The sequence below is a fragment of the Crocodylus porosus genome, unplaced genomic scaffold (genome assembly GCF_001723895.1).
Source record: "Crocodylus porosus isolate Cpor-Errol unplaced genomic scaffold, CroPor_comp1, whole genome shotgun sequence".
Classification (NCBI taxonomy): Eukaryota; Metazoa; Chordata; order Crocodylia; family Crocodylidae; genus Crocodylus; species Crocodylus porosus.
The window spans coordinates 33,646,393-33,665,944 of NW_017728931.1; the positions used below are offsets into that span (position 1 = coordinate 33,646,393).

Sequence of the window (19,552 nt, forward strand, 5' to 3'; positions counted from 1 at the left end):
ATCAAGAAAAGGAACAGCAGCAAGCAGATGAAGAAAGAAAAGGAGGACAGTCAGAACATCTGCCCAACAGCTGAAGCTGAACGCTAGCCAGTGGAAAAGAGCTAATGTCAGTGGCACAAGGTCGATGCAAGCACACACACACTCCACCATACACATGCACCCACACTTGGCCCACACTGCCATACACATAGACCCCCACATGCCCTCACATACCCCAGCCACACTCCCCCCACAAACTCTGTACCTACTCACAGCCCACATATCCACACACACACCCATGTGCTACCTCACCCCACACATCTATCCATCCCAACACACCCACTTCCCCCTCAACATACAAGAGTAAGACTTCATTTTAATCAGATCAAAAATATTTTTTGAAATCCAATTAATGAATGTTTTAGATGTTTACTTTATAGAATATAAAATTCAGTATTTTTCTGGTTCCAAAATGGCAAAATCCCTTGCTGAGAAGAGTACATCCAGGGGCAAGGGGAGGGACTTCTGGTGGCAAAAGTCAGGGATAGGGGAGGCAGGACTTCCAGTCACAAGATGCCAACCAGGGGGCAGGGCACCTGCCAAGCAGTGGGGCCACCTATGCAGCCCTTGACAGCTTGCCAAAACTGGGTAAGTGGCCCTTCGCCTGAAATATTTCCTGCCCTTGCCCTTGTACCCAGGGTCATCTTTACACCTAAAATAGAAGATCTGTCATTGAGAGATCCATTTACAACACAGTAATTTCTAGACTGCTTAAAAACAGGGGATCTGTCTTTGTACATAAGATAGGTCCAAACAGTGTTTTAACTGACTAAAAATGATTTCAGATGAATCTATCCCCATGGAATCTGTGTACCTAAACACAAGCACTGTACCATTTTTGTGGAAAAAAAGATCCTCTATGCCAGCCCTCCCATTCCACTTCTTATTAGAAAAAGCAAACAAACAAAAACAAATGCACCCTGAGAAACGATCCCAAGTTGAAAGAAAGCTTGTGTAAACTGGTGATCATGAAAATGGATCAGGGCTCAGGCTCCTTCCAAACTCCAGCTGCAAGCTATTCTATAGCAGCCTTCCACTGAGAAAGATCCATTCCAAACTTGCAAAAATTTCATTCTCAGATTAGACAACTGTAATGTGCTTGCTGCCTGCAGTTGTTTTGGTAAAATGGGGAATGAGGCGGCAGGCTAAACGGTTAAAGCCTTTAAAAAGCTAGGGTCTAAATATCTACACCAGGACTATAAGTGATGCAGAACAGAAAACAGCAAAGTTATTGTAGCTACTCTTCAAGATGCAGTACATAGGTTTAGAGGTGTGCACACATGCCCAGTACTCTAGAGTTAGTGTTGTCACCAGCATTTCTTTTCAGATGGTATATGCAACCTAGATCACTTCTTGTCTTCAAAAACCAAGGCTATAGAGTGGTTACCCCAATCCTCCCTCAGTTCCCCAAATCCCAGACCCATGTAGCTATAGATTCCAGTCACAAAATGCAAGTAGGCACTCGGTATAGGGAGAGCAGTATACCAGTCAGGAAGTGATTTAACTTCTACACAGCTATCACAGACCTCAAAACTCCTCCTCCCTTAGGAAAGAGAAGCAGAAGCCATTTTTGCTCATTGCTGCAGTGACTTACTCAATAACCCTCAGCAACAAGAACACATGCATGACCTGAAGGAGTTTGTAAGCAGGTTCCCTGAAAAGGGCCAGCCAGCCAGAGACAAGGGGTGGTCACTGCTCGTCTCCAAAGATGGGAAGAAGCAGTACAAAACATCCACCTCCTTCTTGAAGCAGTCAGATTACCTGCTTAGCTAAAGTTAAGTCTCCTCTTTTGTGATCTGTATGGCCCTTAAACACCTCAGATTTCCTTGGCTCTGATGCTGTTACAATTTGTGCTTTCTACTCTGTACCATCAGCATACACCCAGCAAGGGAGCAGATCACCATAAGAGACTGAAGAATGTCAGTGCTTCTCATGCCTTAATCCAAACAAGGTTACCTTTAAAGGGCAAATCCTCAGTTGTTTGCTGCATCTCTACAGGAATTCTGGAGCAACAAATGTACGTTGGTAAAAAGCAAATCTGCTTGGCACTGGAATATGCCAAACATCAGCTTATGTGTAATCTCTTCTATCTGCTCCATCTGCACTCCCTGTGAGCACACTAGCCTTCTCTTAAGCCTTGGATAAATTTTAAAGTCATCAGGATTTGGGAAAAGAAACCCAAGCAGAGGAGATTCAACCAGAAATAAATAGGAAAGTGTCTCAGAAACTGGAAGTTTCTCCTGTTGGATTCCCAGAGAGACCTGAGGAATGTTCAGCTGAAGGCATAAATATAAATACTTGCTCAGCCTGGGAGATCATCAGTAGCATTCCCACATCAGGTGCTGGTGATGGCTCTATGAAAAAACCCATGGGAAATTATTGAGTTTAGCATATAATCAGTGCTGGGAGCTTTATAATGACCTGTCCCTAGATCTACAAGCAAGTCTAGGCCAAGAAGAGGGAGATAGCAAAAGTCTAAACCTCCTGGATCAGGATGCTAGACTTTGTTTCTGGGGTCAAACAGGGCCTGGTACAGATTTCCCAGAGAGCCATGCCAAGCAGAGGGAAAGCAAGGAGTCTTCAAGTCAATATTAAGGTCTGTGCTGAATATTTTGCTGATGTGGGCACTAAAGCACTTGTTGAAAATGGCACTGGGGGCTCTTGTTCAGTACCGAAAGGTAAGCAGAAAACACCAAAGTGAAGCCTTACAGCCAATGCTGAAGTCAGTGCCGACACCGCAGATCTGCTGCTGCAACATATGCTGTTTCCAGCATCTTCCTGCTGAGGAAGACAAGTGGCACTGGTGCCATATTGGAAAACACTGTGGATTAGCAGGTGTTAGATCTCAGTGACACAGATACGTAGTTAGCAGTGCTAGTCTGAAGTCAGGTAGAAGGCAAGATAGATATGCACCTTACAGACTAAACAAAGGGTATACTGTATCTACTCATATCTAAGATGAGATTTCTCCCCTGGCCAATCATCACAGGGGAAAAAAATCTCATCTTAGACTTGAGTACTGGCTTGGGGCAAGTGGCAGCTGAGCTGCTGCCTACCCCCCCAGGCTGGGAAGGCTCCTTTGAGGGGGGAAGGGGGCTCACAGCTGCAAGAGGAGGATGGCAGTTGGGGAAGACCACATAGCCCATCTCCCTCTAGCTGCCCCCTCCCTTTTTATCTTTTCCTCCAGCTTGGGTCCCTTTAGTCCCTACCCAGTCTGGCTGGGAACTACCACTGCTTCTTTCTGGCCACCCCAAGCAGAGCTGCAGCAGAAGGCAAGTAGGGGGAAGGACATGGCAGAGGGGAGGCAGCAGGTGAGGTGGGGGGGAAGTGGCAGTGGGGGGCAGGCATACGCAGCTGGAAGGAGTAGGGACAGGCAGGGCAAGAGGTAAGAGTGAGGGTCTGGCTCCTCTCCCATCCTCCATGCTGCTTTCCCTGCCACGATGATGGTAGGGACAAATTTAGGGACAACCTTCCACTAATTAGATTCTATACACAGGAATTTATAAGCATATTTATAATTTTCAATGTATAAAATCTAATTATTAAGGGGTGTGTCTTCAATTCAAAGTAATTTTGGATTCAGGTAAATATGGTGTGTATATATCTACTTTGGTTAGTCTAAAAGTTATAAATCAACTTTGCCTTCTCAATGACGCTGACAGAGTAGATCTTGGAGATGGCAGTACCAGTGGGTCATGCCTCTTTCTGGATTGTACTTGTGAAGAATGCAGTTTTATAAAGGATCTCCCTCTCTTTGGTGTTGGTGGAGTCATAACACAATTTATCTGAGGTACAACAGTGGTAGAGTCCTTGGAGCTCAAGCAGCAGGTCTCAGGTCTCAAAACTAGGTTCTGATCTGAAGCAACTTTGGTCTTTGGAGCCTTAGGAAGAAGTCCTGGGGAAATAGCGTGCTTTCTTTTCTCCCAATAAAGGCAAGAGATTCTCTAGCCTCAGGTGAAACATCAAACAAAGCCAGAGAAATACTCCTAGCTGAAGTGAAGTTCAAACTCCTCACTTAGGGGAGGTCAGCATGAATGGACTACTCTAGGATTTATCCCCTCAACTGTGTCTTCCATGATTCCTGAGTTCTCTTTTTAAAAGAACTACTAATGGGTGCATTCTTCTCTGATATGGGTGCATTCTTCTCTGATATGTCCTTCATCAGGGTGTATTTGGCAGGGAGTATGGGAGTCACTCCTAGGCACAGCAGTCCCACAGGAGAGGCATTGTTTAAAGCCCAGAGCTTCTGCACTTCAAAGCCTTGAATAATAAAAGGAAGTTTCTTCAGGGATAAAGAAAAAAAACCCCAACACTGTTACAATTATCCAACTATCCTAAACCACTAGCTAAACTGACTGATAGTTACAATTTAAAAAAAAAGGGGGAGAAGGGGTGAGAGGGAGGGGGATGGCAAGGAAGACATGAGCCAAAGCATACTGGAGTACTACTCCAAGCTCAGTCACAGAAGAAATGCTGTGTCCATATTACAGCAGCTGCTGCCATTTTAATTATAGCAGCAGTGCTCCGAGAACCCGCTCACTAGTGTAGATGCAGCTCTGCCAGCAGTACTCCTATCACCAGAGGTATGTTTGTTCCCTTGAACAAGAAAAGTTGTCTGTCAGCATAGTTGTGTCCACAACAGGGATTTTCTCAGCAGAGCTACATAAGCTATTGGGCGTGACCTTTTTGCAACTCTGGCCAACATAGCTCCATTGACAAAACTTTGTCACAAGGACCAGGGCTAAAGAAGGGCTGGAGCATAGCTTTGGTAACAAAAAAGCTTCTGCTTCTGCTCTCTCCTTGGTAGTTAGAGGCACAAGGACCTGCCAGTTCCATGCACTGCTATCTGGCTACTACCACTGAAAACTCTCCAGTTCCAGTGCACTACATACACCAGTCTAGAGCAGAATAAATGTGCCATCACTTGAAGGGTCAAACCTGTAGCACAGATATACACATAATTCTGTACAACAGGGGTATCAAACAATCTGGGGCTCCAGGCTGGATCCAATTTGTGGAGGCCCTCGTGGGCCAGATTCACCCCAGAGTGCAAGGGCTGCTGCAGTGCCCATCATGGTGGCAGAATTGAGGGGACTGGCAGCAGCAGTGGGTCCAGGGAAGCAAGTCACAGAATCATAGAAAATTAGGGTTGGAAGGGATCTCAGGAGGCCATCTAGTCCAGAGGTTCCCAATCACAGGGCTGCAGCCTGGGACCATGCCCCGAAGGGCTGCTTGCTCAACCATCGGCAGTCATGTGTAGGATTAAAGCTGGGTGATGGGGCAGCCCTGGGAGGGAGGCAACCAGCTCTGTGCACCCCATCCCACTCTGGCCACCATGGCCACACCTAGCAAGGTGCTGCCTACACAGCCGGTATCGGTGCCCATGCTGTGCCAGGGAGGACCCCCCCAGCCCCACTCACAGGTGGGAATGGGGGGGGATCAGAGTAAGGAAATGCCTAGGGTGGACAGTGGGGGAGGCAGCTCCACTGCTTGCTCCTAGGGAAAGCAGTGGAGCCCCTTCTTCCTGGGCAGCCTCAGCTAGGTCCCCCTGGGCCACTGTCTGTGCAGTCCCCTCCCTTGCAGGATCCTTCCAGTGCCCACAGCTGTGGTGCTCCAATATAATCTGATCCTTGCAACCCCCCACCATGCAAAAATTAAATTTAAATATGTAAATTTAAATACGTTCGCCAGTCCACAGTATAAAAAAGGTTGGAAACCACTGATCTAGTCTAAGGCGCCCCGTTCAAAGCAGGACCATTCCCAACTAGATAATTCCAGCCAGCACTTTGTCAAGCCAGGACTTAAAAACCTCCAAGGATGATTCCACCTCTCTAGGTAACCAGATCCAGTGTTCCACCACCATCCTAGTGAGAAATCCCTCTTAGCGAGTTCAGGGACAGCAGCAGTAACTCAAGCTTGCTTCCAGTGACCATGCATACCTGCAGTGGTCTGCACCCCCTAACTTCCAGTGGTTCTAGCCTTGTGGGCTGGATAGAGGAGCTCTGCAGGTTGCACATTTGACATCCATGCAAGATACAAGAAACACTAATGCATGGTATTTGGGTCACATTTTTTATTCATACTCTCTTTTAAGTTTATTAGTTGTCTTTATTAGTTAAGAGCTTCCATTTGATTACATACACAGAATATTTTGCAATTATCCAAATCACAAGGTGATAAAGTGCAGTTTAGCATGGCAAGATGAGCATAACCTCCTAACTGGCCAAGGCATCTAGTGCCACTGACTGACTCCCAACTTCTGCACTAGTCTGATATAGAAATCAAAAGGCAAGGATTTTTTTTTGGATGCTACCTTTCTTTCACTGGACCAACTGTATAGCTGGGAGAAATGTTAACCAAGCTTTCAAATGCAAAGCATTTTTCTTCAGGCGCAACCAAATATATCACCCAAAAAAATCCTGAAGCATCATGGCTACTTTACTGGCACTGCCATAGAAGTTAAACACCCCCAGTGCCCTACTCAGTTCCTGAAAACACTTGCCCTGCTTATCACCACCCCTGGTTTGCCAGGCTTCAATCTACACTGGCTGCTTTTTACCTGCATGATTATTTCTTTCCAGAACTGGGTCATACGGGATGATAGTGCTTCTTCTATTGAGAAGCAGACCTATTGCTAGGAGCTGGAGCCCATGTAATCCGACTGCCTGAACTAAGGAGATTTCATTATGATAGGGCAGACAGGATTGAGCTAGCTGGACTCCACATAAAAAGACTCAAAAAAAGGAGGAGTTACTAATTAGTCATTCTGGAATCCTTCCAAAAGCAAGCAAGCAGCAAGGCCAGCTGCTTTCTTACTGTATGCACTACGTAAGTCAGTGGCACATTGTGACATTTTTGGGGTGGGGATTAGCAGTATAAAATACAAGCATGTCCCCTGCTTATGGCCACAGGGAAGTCATCCACGAGCACCAGACAGGATCAGTGCTATAGAGCCTGGTTGTGAAGGATCTTGTTGCTAGAGGTCAGAAGTTTGTCTTTCCTCAAAAATTTTGTCCAGGGAAAACGGAGGCTGGAGACTTAAGAAAGAATTGGACAAAGACTTGGATCAATGTCGGACAAGGAGTTGATTTGAAGACAGATTCCTGAGCAATTACCTTGCTATTGTTCATGTTAGGACAAATCAAGACTACTTTCTTTGCATCAGATATTAAATATTATACATATCTATACTTTCAAATCTGAGAAGTTTAAGTGCTTAGCATCTTGAAGGCACCAGGTGATATATTCAGGTGTTTAACTTTGTGCCCAAAAGGTTGAAAAGGCTACCCTGACACTCAAAAGAGTACCCCCCACCCCCTTGATGTGGCAGTCTGGACCTTCCCTAGATTTCACAGCTTCTACCTATGGGATGGTGTGGCAGTGCATCTTTGGGCGCCTGCCACTTTAAGGTCCTGACCAGGCTGGGAGGCAGCCTGCAGGCAGAAGCAGACCCAATCAAAAAAAAAAAAAAAAATTCACATGACAGCCAGGAGGCTGCCTGACTGGAACAGGACTGAGCAGCATCAGTACAACAGCAGGCCCTGAGGAGCCAGGCCAGCAGTTGCAACGGGGGAGCCAAAGGGTGAACATCTCCTGGCTGGAGTACTGCTACGCCCAGAACACCTGGAGGTTTGGGTAGGAACTATGGGAATGGAGGAGGTTTCTGGGGACCCCGTGTGGGGTCCAGAGCCTTGGGAAGGGGGTTGAGTGCCTGTGGCCTGCTGAAACGAGGGCTCAGGATGAGCCCAGAGAGGAGCGGTACATACAGGGGCTTTGTGAGATAGCAGGAAGGTTTGAAAACTAGTCCTGGGGAATGAACCAAAACTAAAACCTGCTAGGGTTGGATGTGTAATGGGGCTGCCTGTGGCAGGGCAGTCTCCAGGAAATGCCACACTTTTGCCTCCCTAGTAAAAGGTGAGTATGGGTCACCAGAAAACGCAGCAGGGGCTGAGGCTGCGGGTGACCCCATGGGGGAAGGCTAGGGGAGCACACCCCAACAGAAAAGCACAGGGCCAAAGCCCACAAAGTAAGGGCAGTGTGTGGAAGGACCCCAGAAAGTGGACTTGTATGGGAGAGAGGGCTATCTGCTCACAAACCTAGACAGAAAAACCTCAATTGGTCAATGCTGGGGCCAGGACCAAGAGGGTTGAAGGGCAAAAGTGCCCACCACAAGAGATGGCCAGAGCCAGTTGCCTGCAGGGTCCCAGAGAGGCCCACTGCTGAGAGGTAAAGGGGTCTAGGAGTTTGCAGCTCCGAATGATGGCAGGGATTAGGCTGCCTGAGTAGGAGGGATCCAGGTTGGGATCTAAATGTCAGCTGGCAATACAGTGGGGCCCAGTGTGGGGCCAGAGCCATGTAACAATACCATCTCAGAGGCATGGGACACTAAATGGGAGGTTGCAGCCATGTATAATGCCCCTGGCATCATGGCATTAAAATGGGCAGCCTCCTGCCTAGAAATATCAATTCAATTACATCAAAGGCGTGGCAGACGAGTCAGGTGGGTGGACTGCCCTAGACAGGTGGGCGGGCTGATATTGTGACTGAGATACTCCCTCGATATGGCCCCCTGTCACAGACAGACACTCAATGGAAAGAAGATAACAGTTTATCTCCAATTTATTTTCTTCAGTATCAGCGAGACAATCTGTTGCTTTTAAAAAAAATAAATAAAACAACAAAGTAAAAGCTCCTCTCAGGAAGAAGCACCTGATCTGAGGTTGGGTGCAGGCATCCAAGATTGAGCAGCCAGTTCATCTATGTGGTGCTTTCATAGGCTATGATTTCTGGGCACACTATGGAAAAAAAGGTTCTTTAGTAATCTTTTATATACTTGCCATCAGGCTTGGTACTACAGCTAACTGGATTCAGAGCACGTTTTGTACCATTTGCTTTAATGTTTCAGCTGCCTTTGTTCCATTATTTAACCATAGGAAAGGTGAGGGAAAAATGGAAAGTAAGAGAGGACATTTTATAATCTAAGTATGGATGACTGAGGAGAGCAAATACTTGTGTTTATTTATTTGATTTTTATGCTGGTATGCCAAACTGGTCCTACAGCTGGACAGCTCCCTCCACTGTGTTGTTCAGGATACTAAGTCTAGAAGTGTCTGAGAAAACTCAGAAAAAAGTTGAAAAAGCTCTTACATTTGTTGGTAGATGGACCACAATGTTTTAAAACATGGTAATATTGATACCTATGTCAAAATGAACTTCAGTACCTGTCTAAATAAACAGTCTAGAGAAGACCTGGAAGAAGAGTCATGCTGAAGAAAAGGTTCTGCAGTAAGTAGTGTGTTGGAAGCAATGTCCACTTTGGCACTCACGTCTCCCAGGATAAAGTCTTGGGGACTAGACTGCCAAGCTTGGCACCAATTCTGTTAGTTCTCATAAGGACCTTATATTTTTTCAATGTCGTGTTACCAATTGAAGCTTAACATGTCTAATACTAAACTGTTTTCCCCTCTCTACCTCATCTCTCATACTGATCACTGCTCCCTTCATCTTAAGCTCCCCTGACTCCCAACATCACTCCTCACATTCATAAAAAAAAGCTGCTGTGTAGATCACATCGCTAGTCTAGCAACTAGACTACACCATCTCACTACTTGAATCCCTTCATCAATTCTCCTTCTGGCATCACTTCAAAATTTAAATAGCTCATCCTCACCTCCTCAATTCCCTGCCTAACCCCATGTACACAGATCACTTGGCATAGCACCCTGATCTGCCTTGCCAGTGATGCCAAGTTTCACAATTAATTTGCTCAGGTCTCCCATAATCTCTTCACTTTATTTCACATCACACCTGTCTCTCCTGATTTTGGTACCAGCTATTTCTCATTTGAGTTCTTCTGTTAAGTTTCATTCTACCACAAGGGATTCAAAAGCATTTATTTAGCTAACTTTATTTACACTTTTTTTTACTCAAATTTTATTCCACCATGCTGTGGTCATCAACTTTTGAATGTTCATTAAACTTTTGAACCATACTTTCTTTTAGTTGTAATCTCAATCCTTTCTTCCCAACCTCCTGTCTTACTGTTATATTTGCATCCTATAAGGTACCTAACATGAGGATGTTTATCAAAAATATTAATATCTGATTTAAGCTGAACATAGCCACTTCACTTCTCTTGCTCCATCTAGGCTTCCACAATATTGATACTAAATAGCTTGGCATTCAAGTCTTCCTAAGTCACACAAGGTAGCACTCCTGCAAAGTTAGATTGTAAATAATGCTAGTTCTGTCAACATCTACTTTGCATGCACAAATATGTCCTTAAGCTTGTGAAGTTCTTTGTCGCTGAGGCATCAGAATAGATGGTACAGCAGAGATTGGTGATGGGGCAGTGAATGCTGGTCATTAAGTCTTTTCCAAAGGTTCTCTGTCCCAGCCTGATCAAGCCACTGGGTTACTGAAGTTTCCTATCTTCATCGTATCTAATGTCCCTTTCATTGAGGTATCAGGAAGTTTAAGGGTTAATACAGACCTGCATTTGAAAGAGGCTAAATTATAGCTAACCTGTCAGCTCACTCAGCCTACTTTCATCCTCATCTCTAGGTCTAATCAAAGTTGCCAGAGTTCTTAAAAGGGTACCACTGACAGGTTGTACACTAGGCTGAAGGCACCCACAAAACAGCTGAATAATCTTGGAGGTAATGCATGAGGGACCCATTCCATTCAGGATAAAGAATGAAGATGGAAGAATGTGACAAAAGGAAAAGGAGTGAAACACACAGAGCCATAAAATGCTGTCATTAACAATAGACATTCCAGCCTTGATAAGCCAGATGATGATCAGATTTGCCCTTCATCTCCTTCCAGAAGGTAGCTGAACCAAGCTACCAATTGATTAAATGGCAAGCACTGAAAAGCCATCAGAGTAGAAGTAGCATTAAGTGATCCTGAATAGCATCTTAGCAAATAGCAAGGTTTAAAAAGCACTAGGCGTGATGCTACGTTCCTAGTGCCAGGTTAAAGCCACAAATATTAAAGGAGACACTGAAAAATGTTGTGGAATAATCCTTTAGCTGTTCATGGTAGAACAAACAATTAAGAGCCTCAGACTCCATGGTTACTTTAAAGAGAGGGGGAAAATAGGGATGTACTATTTAGAGAAATCTTCTGGACTAAGGGAAGAAAGCAGGGGAATGTTTCAGAGAGGTGAGATAAACAGAAAAGGTGGCTCCAATAGTTTGGGTTAAAAATGTCAAGAAAAGAAGCAGGAAGACGACAGAGATGGTGCTTTTGTTTTTTCAATCTGCTTTGGTATGTTCTTCTGATATGAATTATGACATGTCTTATAACAAAAGGTAAATTGAAAAAAAAGGCACTTTGAAGGGCTGGTAATGAAATGCAAAATCATTTCCAATGCAAAATAGGACCAAATCAGTTGCGTTTCTTTTACATTTTTAAATGTTTTAATATGTTAATACACAGTAACAAACAGGAAAACCTGAGTCCAAAAGAAAGGCACAGGGAGCAGCAGGAGATTTTCTGGATTATTTTAAGTTAATGTATATATCAATGCAACACAAACATTTCTTACTTTAAAACAGCTGCAGAAGTCTCCTGCTGTGGCCTTTGCCTTTAGCTGCAGCTCTGATCTTCCTGTCTTGACACAAGTCATCAAATTGCATTTCCTGTTGGAATTAAAGTGGTAGCCCCCAGGGATTTCGCAGCTGCCCAATTCTCATCAATGGTGGTTTAAAAAAAAAAAAGTAGTTTTTTAATACTGCTTTCTAAGTTCTTTGCTTAAACTGCATATTTGAATTAAGTGACTAAAAAAATAAAATTACAGCTCCTCCCCCAAACTATACACAAAAGCAACTTATATGGTAAATATACAAGGTGACTTCTAGACATCAAATTGGTGGGACAAATCATCTCTGCAATATAAGCACAGGCTAGTATGATGTACATAGAAGAGCGAAAAGGGAAAGAAGAGGTGGAGAAATATTCTCTCTCTAAAGTATCTAGAGAACTTCATAAAGAAAAGGCAAAACTTGGGATATGATTAAGAAGAAAGACAGTAAAAAAACACGAAACAAACCCAAACCTATTCCAATTTCTGAACAAGAGAACATCAACAACAAAGTTATTATGTTAGCTTTCACAGTATTGGAACCACCATCTTTTCTTTTGTTCAAGGCTCATACAGTGCACCTAATTCAGTGGGGTCCTGGGTCAGTGACTCTGGCTCCTACATGCTGTGGTAATAAGTTACTTACTGAGGGAACAGGGCAGTCACCCCACAGATACCTAGGTAGCTAATAAAAATATATAGTGAGCCAAGACTCAAGAGACTCCCAGGTTACCAACAGTAAAGTCTAGTCTTCTTCTCCACTTATAAGAGAATCCAAAAAGCACAATTATTCTTAAGACTACAGTTGTATATATTTAAACAAAGCAAACTATTTTTCATGAAAGGTAACCAAAACAGGACAAATTTGCAAACCAAAATGTACAGCACATTAACAGCACTGCTTTCTCGCAAAGGCAAAAACACAAGCTAAATAAAAGTACACTTGAGTTGCGTACTGGAATAGTTCTAAACTAGGCTTTCATTTTCAAAATTATTTTAGAGTCTATTATAATTAGCAAATGTACCTGACAGTTTTATATTTCAATACGGTACATAATTAAAACCAGGCAACTCCAGCTCAGTTGCAAGTTCTACAGGCTGTCAAAACAGATGAGCAGGGAAGTATACTCCAAATATACTCGAAACACACGTACAAAGATAATATTTTGGACACAAAAGTAAGGGAATATACAAAATTAACTCACAACACTTCGTAAGTTAAGTAAATAGTAGTTTATAGATAAGAAAACAGAGACACAAGGTTAAAGTATCTTCCCCAGGCCATGTGGCATCAGTGTGAGAACAAGAAGTTTCTTGCTTCCAGCAGTAGGTAAAAAATTATCTTCACACAGGCATGGGAAGACAAACCAAATACTTCAGGGTTAAAAGAGGCTGGGATTTATTGCATGTCAACTGCTACACAGTAACTGCCCAGGTGCATGCCCTTACCCCAGGGTAGATAAAAACTAAACCACTGCAGTTCAATTAAGCTCAGTGAAAAATGACCAAGCTGTGGTAGGCTAGCTTTCATTTGCTGTGGGACAAGAGCATGCACATTTGCAGTCATGGTGGAGCAGCTGATTACTCTCCTTTTACCCTCATGATAGTTAATTCATACACCCATGAGTAAGCAGCTGGCATTCAACCCACAGTCATCTTTGAAATTTACCATCTTGGCATACAATATGATAGAAAGTTCAGGTCAAAAGTTTGCAGGAGCTACAGACATAGATACGAGAGAGGTCTTCTGTCTGTTTGCAACATGGAACTAAGGAGTTTGGACCCGCTGTAAAATAAAGTCAACTGCAGGAGAATCACCTTCTTACGAGTACTGGGGAACAAACTGAGCACCAGGGAATGCCCAAGCTGCTCAGAAATCAGAGGAGGGAATGAGTATATTGAAAGCACAGGAAAAAGTATCGGACTTGAAATGACCAAACTCAGCTTGTATTATTGATTTCCACTGCTAAGTAAGCATGAAGCAACCAGGCAAAGTCAGTTTCTTAGGTCTGCTTCATTTTAGGTCTACTTTACTTTTCATATATGGGGTTATCTGATTCTTGCCACTTTTTCCTTCATAACATCCCCCAAATATGGCACCACTTTCATCCAGACCCTTATCTCCACCAACACTTGCAAAATTGCCCCCCTCGAGCCCATTCAAAACATTGCTACAAAAGTTATCTTCCTTAATTTTCATCTTAATCATTTTACCTGCTGAGCCACTCCATCTCCTCACTAGTCTCTACTCTTACCCTCGGACTCTCAAACTTCTGCCCTTGACTACCAATTACATCAATTAACTGCTGCCTACACTCCAAACTTCTGTCTTTACCATCTATTAGTCTTTCTTCTACAAGCCAAAAAGGCTCTCTCCAATATCACCTCTTACATTGTGCAAGCTCCTCAAGACAATTCATTTATCTACTTCTTCTTCTTCAAATTCACTTGTACTACCAGAGCCAGTCAGGCATCATCCAGGAACTAATGGCTACAGAGATGGAAAACATAAATGGCACACACCTAGCCTACACAGAAACATGCCCATCATCTCTTTCGCCTTGTTATTAATCTAGGTGTTTTTTTTATAGCCACAAATGACTTGTTTGGCTACAACAATTTAAAAACCAACCCTTTTGTGGATGTTCAAATCTCTTGAAAACATCCCTATAAATTCAGTATCTATTAAACAAGTGGTTCTCAACCTTTTTAGACTTGAGGCACCCCTCAGAAAATGCTCTTAGTTTTCACTTGCTTTTTGAATACAGAAAATATAGTAGAGTAATTCTTCTGTTGCAGAAAACTCAGAAAGATCCCAACCAGTCAGAATGGTTTTTGACAATCTGGATTCTTCTTTGAAATCCTGGGTTTATCTTACAAGACCCAACTGTATACCTAACAGTGGTATCATTGCTTGGCACCTGGCAGCAGCCTGGAAAGGATTTCAAGGTACCCCAGGATGCTGCAGCACCCTGGCTGAGTGTCACTGTATTAGACGGTCATATGGTTTCCCAAGTTACAAAAAATGCCAGTGAAAATGGAACTGGATTTAAAAAAAAAGAGAAATATACCTTAAGGGAACATAATAATTGGTCAATGGGGGATGGATAAGATGGCCAAACTGTTCCTTTCTAATTTCTCTAATTGAAGAGACAGAAGTCACCTGACACCATAAATCCATAAACACAATTATACTCCACTGTCACTGTTCTGATGCAAGCAGTATTTATGATTTCATATGGTTTATGATCACCTTCTCTCCATCAAATTTGTTTGGGGGATGGAAAATGTCTTTGTGGCTAAGTAAGTAAAAACGCCCTACAGATTCAAGGTCTATACTCAAGGATTTATCGAAATTGCAGCAAGTGAAAGGGCTTTGCATAGGCCACTTGTGAACAGACTGATTTTGCAGCCTTTCTGCAGCAAGCCCACCACTGACTGGCCAAGGGGCCCTGGTGTCCCCATCCCTCACTGCTGACTGGCAGAGAAACCTGTCTGTTGTGCGACCCTGCCCCTCACTGCTGACTGGCCAAGAGGGCTGTCCATCACATAGCCTGGCCCCTTGCTGATGATTGGCAGAAGGGTGGAGCTGTGTGGTGGGCAATCCTCTTACCCAATCAGCAGCAAGGGGTAGGGGGGCTGGTCACCATCTTGGCTGCTCCTCTTTGCACCAACAGGCTGTGAGGACCACAGCTACCATGAGGAATGCTAGCTCCCCATTTTATTTTCAGTAATTTTTTTGGGTGATTTTGCAGATTTCAAATAGAATGCCTGATTCTGTGGTTTCTGCAAAATCCCTATCTATGCTAGATCACATATGCAATATTGATTGCAAATCCAGCAAGTGATACAGCTATACCTAGTACATGATACCAACAGATGTTTTGGAGCCCATGAAAGTAATTGGTTGTACAGGTTCACTTCAAATCAAATCCATCTCTATGTTGACATTTATGTTCAGCTCTATTTCTTGAACTTCATGGAAGCACAGCTTGGGAGACTGAAGGAACAGAAAGATTTTGCGCCTCTTCTTAGCAAAGCAACTGCAACCAACAAGATCCCATCATTCCCCCAAAATACTCTGATATTTAAACAGAGGTGAAAGCCCATGGGAAGCCAATGAAGAAAACCAAAATGTCATCTTTGCTTTGGTAAGAAACTGGAGTTTCAGAACCTTGGCTATGGGAAAATGTTACACTGCTGAAGGGGGCTTTTCTACAAAAGAGTGGTATATTTTAAAGGGGTCTTTTCTGCCCCTTTTTAGAGGCTATTTAAGCAGGCTGAATTAACACAGCTCAGTCCTCCTCAGGCTACAGGGGGCCACTAGATGGCACAGTCATGTGCAAACATGCTTGACAGGCAGGTTAAAAACTCTTCACAGGCCACATCCCGCCTGTCGGCTCAAGGTTGCCGACCTCTGCGCTATAGTCTTCATTCCAGTGCCAGGCACACTGGGATTCTTCCAGCAAGTTGCACTACACATGAAATAGTTTCATGTCACTGAAACACTTGTGATGTTATAAAAACTTAGTGACATCCTTAAATAAGAACTAAATGGAATACCCTGATAATTAAATAGTGAAGTAAACCAATATATAGTATAACCTTATGAATCCAGCACGCTTGGTTGGGACTGAGCACCTGCCAGAAGTGTAAGAATTCCAGATTTTTTAAACCAGAGTGGTGGCTAGTCCTGGGTGAGGGGGGGTAGTGACAGCCAGTCCCTAAGCAGCAGCCACATGTGGAGTGACAGCACAGAGTGGTGGATGGTGGCAGCAGCTGCTGTGTGCAAGCTCCCCGCTCTGCTGCTCCAGGACTGGCTGCTGCTACTCCCCAATGGAGTGTAGATTTAAAAAGCACTGGATTTTCAATCATTCTGGATTTATGAGGTTATACTGTACAACAAAACAGGAATGTGGGACCTATGTAAAAGTTTTTGGTCGTTTGTGTTTTTTTGTTTGTTTTTTTTTAACTGCCCCAGAGGGGGTTCTTTGATATTTAAAATGAGATTTGAGCCACAACTAGTAGTAGTAAAGAAAAATGGGAGGCTTAGTAAGGGAAAGAGATCTGATGACTGCAGATCACTTGCATGTCACCATTCTGAAACTGTGAAGCATCCCTTTGACTGCGTTAATTAGCTTTCCCTACAAAAGTGCTTAAAACAGAGCAGGATAACTCACGTGATATCCCTGCGTTGATAGCAACCCTGAAGAAGACAGGCGATCAGGTCACTGATAAACTCCACATCATCCCCGTGAAGAGCGGCTTCCAGTTCCTAATGAATAGAAGGGAGAGGGGGCAAAGATCAAACAAATTCCTCAAAAATACCGTTTTGCCAGACCAGGAGCAGGAACCCAAGTGGCCTAGCCACCATGTAATGCAACAGATGAAGCACATTTACAAGCTCAGCCAGCCCTTCTCCCAGAGCACCTAGCAATAATATGCAAGGGCAGCTCAGATTTGTAATTTTTTTATGTAAGAGTTGTTCAACGGTACCCAGCTTTTATTATAATCAACTTGTCTTGCTCTCCCATTGCAAGAACACATCTGGAAGATGATTTTGAAAAGGCAGATCTTGAAATGGTTTCACAAAACAGCTACTACCTACAGGAATAAACCTTCTAACAAAAGGCAGGAACAGAAACCAGGTCCAGCGAGACTGAGACACTGCAATATAATACGAAAGCCAAGGCCTGTACCACACCACACACTGACAGGAAGAAACTGAACAGTTTAATTCTGATGCTTCTACTTCCCTATTCACCAAAGTCTTCCTTGACAGTGGGGAATTCATTTACTCACCCAAGCCAAATAACACTTTCAGGTAAGCAGTCAGAGAAGGATGAAAGCTAGGAAACCAAAAGCTTGAAGTGAAGATGCTATTTGTTTCCTTGAAGGGATGTGCAGCTTTTTGGTTTTTTGGGTTGTTGGTTTGTTTTTTTTGTTTTTTTTTAAAGATGCCTGAGAGTAAAGAGAGCAAGAAAGAGGGAGGGAAAAGAGAGGGAAGGAGGGAGGGAGAGATGGGTGATGTCAGACCATGAGATTTGTGCTCCCAAACTCCTTTTCCTTGAAACAGCATGGCTTATTTCAGTACAATGGAGCTCACTTAGAACTTGTAATATAGGAAATGACCTATAAAAAGCAGTAATTAATAAAAATCTTGTACATGCTGGGAGAATGTTTATTCTTCTCAATTTCAAGATTTGCATTTATGCCTCAAAATGTAAAGAGGTTAACTAAAATCATTTTTATTTTAGTTAACCTCTTATTTTGCAAAAAAAAGTTTGCCAGCAAGATAACAACAAACAATCTACTTTCTGTAAGTACAAGTAACAATACAAGAGGTAACAGTACAGTAAGAAGTAATTTAACACTGATCGTGAGAAGAGTCTCATATGGTTATGTGGGTTTTTTTTGCTTCTTTGTAAATATACTGTATGCAGATTTCTGGCTGAGTGTTACCCCATAGGACATTATACTAATGGCTAGGTTAATAGGTAGAGAATAAAGGAGGATAATCGATAAAGAGGAAACATTTAAGTGCCAAGTACTCCTTGATTAGACCCCTGCAATTACAGTAATAAAGTTATTGATAATAGATTACAGATTAAGTGCTATTTGTACTATTTTATTCAAAGTCTTTAATAGAATCTTTTTATTACTACACCATTTTGATTTATATATAGGCATGTAGCCAAAGTGTGCCATAAAACAGAAACTCACTATAACTCCTGTAAGTTCTTTGAAAACATGGAAATTGAGGCAGAGAGAGGTTAAGTGACTTGCCCAAATTCAGATGGCAAGTAAGTAGTGTAGGAACAGTGTCCAACAGCGCTCCTTGAGGCGCTTGACAGCACCATGGATTAATGAGATTAATGAGGATCATGCTAAGGCCTACTACCACCTACAGGGGGTGATGCCGAGAGCAAACAGGAGGTATAAGAAACCTATTTGGTAAATGGCCCACATCCTACATAATTTTTTCTACTTCTAGGGCAGGGGCACCAAACTTTTCTGGCCCCACAGGCTGGATTAATGATGCAGGGTTGGCCCCATGAGCTAAATCAGACCCATGGACCCACTCCCCACTCCATATGACAGATCCAGTGGATGCAGTGCCCGCTCTGGGATTGCGCTGCATGTGGGTATTATTGTATGCAGCAGAGATATCAGGCTGACCCTGCATATATGACTGACCACACATCATAGACTGGACTGGCTCTAAGGCTGAGAAGCAGCACCAGGAGACAGATCACAGGGCTCTGTGGGCCAGACCCAGCCCATGGGCCATATTTTTGACACCCCTGTTCTAAGACATTAGCAAATCACCCTCTAACTTTCAATAAAATGCACTTGCAAAACACAATGGACACCTACCTATACATGAGCATGGAGGCTGCTCTAATGCCCTGGAATTCCAGCATGTCGGAGCAGACTCAATTGATTGAGTTTGTTGGAGTGTGGCAATTACTGCGCTCCAGCAGCCTCCTGCATCTTGTCCCCACGCTTGAAAACAGCAGCAGGGGCACTTGAACTGAAGCTCAAATGAGCTCCAGTTCAAGTGCTCCCCACTGCCATTTTTAAGCATGGGGATACTGATACATGAGACATGGTAGCACTTTAAATGAGAGAGACTCTCAGAGCCACTTTTATTAAAATGCCACCCTCCCAATCCCAGAGCACATGTAAAAGTGCCAGTGTGACAGGATAGCTACGCCTCTTCAAATAAAACCTACAGACAAACTACAGTTTGTAGACAATGTAATGCTACGACACAGGAAGAAAGGAAAGTAATGCGCCTTTTCCACTTTAGAACACTTGCACCTAAAACCAGTGGGTCCACCAAATTTAGTGTAATATCCAATTTGGGGCATTAAAGCAGTCATTCAACTTTGTCTCTGCCATGATGTGCCTGCCTTTTATTTC

At 43.4% G+C, this 19,552-nt stretch overlaps 1 protein-coding gene across 1 annotated transcript in view; it reads right to left on the reverse strand.

Annotated features, from left to right (window-relative positions):
- The window catches only part of LOC109316452 (cat eye syndrome critical region protein 2), a 74,646-nt gene extending 57,746 nt beyond the window's left edge, over positions 1 to 16,900 (reverse strand). The window contains exon 1 of the mRNA XM_019544545.1: positions 16,807 to 16,900. The gene's annotated coding sequence lies outside the window, so the exon portion shown is untranslated. The remainder of the gene's footprint in view (positions 1 to 16,806) is intronic.
- Positions 16,901 to 19,552: the final 2,652 nt, after the last annotated feature.